A 1,553-nucleotide genomic window follows, 5' to 3' on the forward strand; every position below is an offset into this window, starting at 1 on the left:
AGCTAAAGATGCACTTCTACATTGTAGATGTTCTGAACTTGATGATATAGCACACGCAAAAATTTTCAGTCATATGACATAACCTCAAGTTACGATTTTGTTAATGGTTTCGGTTTTCCGTTGCAGTATACAACTTTTTTCTACGAGTATTATGCACTCATAAATTCTTTGCTGGATTCAACGTCAGCCTCGCCGTTACATTACAGGATCTTATTGGTTTTAGGTACAAGTGTATAGAAAACAACCAATGAAAACGACGAAACTTTTATTCAGAAGTCCAGGCGAAGTAGTTAACATCTTCCATTAGTGAGATGATAACGGCAAAGGTTGCAAAAGCTGTAGAATAAGAATGACATCACTATTGGAACGATAATTGTCGGGCATATAAAACAATATTAGCTTGCAATTGGAATGAGTCACTAATGCGAGATTGATGCTCTCTCAAGTCTTACCGCGAAAGCGACGTTAAAGGACAACGTTATTTAGATCCGGTTATGGAAAAAAGAACAAGTAGCAGGTTTTCAAGTCCAATCGGTAAGCTGAGGTGCGGAGATTCTTATCTGGTGAATATGAACGGTTGACTTAGTACAATATACCGAATAAAGTCTAGCTAATATAGCAGCTAATAACGGTTTTAGCAATTACAATCATGAATGAATTTATTGATACATACCTATTTGTTACCACGGGTGGCAACCATAGTATGAGTTCTCTTGTTTGAGAACAATAGGAAGTGAAAAAAGTGAAAATAGGGTAAGGAGTGTTCGCTCACAAGTTAAGGTAATAAGGGTGAAGTTAAGTTAAATGCATGCAAGCATGCAAGTTAAATCCCACAATGGGCCTGAAGAATTAAGTTCAAAAGCTCCACGGAGCCAAACCCTAAGGGTTCAAAGAAGGCTCATAGCCAATAAGCAAATTGTGACGAGTGAACACAGGGGCGCAAACATGCAATTTAGTAACTTAATAAAATGAAAACACATTCGCACAAACACAAAATCAGAAAAAGACAAAAATATTTCGCGAATAAAGCAAATGGTTTCAGGATCTGATCCGCACAGTCGTAAGTCTAGTTCATCACTCCTAAGATAAAGCAGTAGGCAGACGACTTCGCCTACTAATAAGTGACTGTCGACAAGCGTAATTACAATAAAGGTTTAAACAATTAAATGAATTTTAACAATCTCGCAACTTTGCCCGCCGTAATTGCATTATTACAGGAAAGTTACGGCCTTGCGAGCGTGAAAGAGAACACACCGCATCATTGTTTCCCTTTGAGTCTGCAAGGCAAGAAAACTTAACGCTAGTCCAGGCAGCTCAACGAAGCAGACCTCCATAATACCAAGTTCTAAAGGGTACATCGCAGGCCAAGCGTCGGCCATTCCTTGGCCGTATATAACCCGCTTATATATGCGCTGAAGAGCAGGGAATTCAGCCACACCAACTTTAAGGTAGACGATGAACCTACGGCCGCTTTATATCATTTCTTACTCCATATTTCTAACCATTTTTATACCTAATATAACTCTCAATTCCGCGCTAAGAAGTGTTGTTAT

General features: G+C 38.9%; 1 long non-coding RNA gene across 1 annotated transcript; it reads right to left on the reverse strand.

Annotated features, from left to right (window-relative positions):
* Window positions 1-248: 248 nt before the first annotated feature.
* LOC125178460 lies at window positions 249-1,172 on the reverse strand. Its single transcript, XR_007156910.1, has 2 exons — window positions 453-1,172; window positions 249-336 (listed from the first exon to the last, which is right to left on the reverse strand). It is a non-coding gene; the product is annotated as an uncharacterized LOC125178460 (long non-coding RNA).
* Between the last annotated feature and the right edge of the window lie 381 nt (window positions 1,173-1,553).

This window comes from Hyalella azteca, unplaced genomic scaffold (genome assembly GCF_000764305.2).
Source record: "Hyalella azteca isolate HAZT.00-mixed unplaced genomic scaffold, Hazt_2.0.2 contig9914, whole genome shotgun sequence".
In the NCBI taxonomy this organism is placed as follows: Eukaryota; Metazoa; Arthropoda; class Malacostraca; order Amphipoda; family Hyalellidae; genus Hyalella; species Hyalella azteca.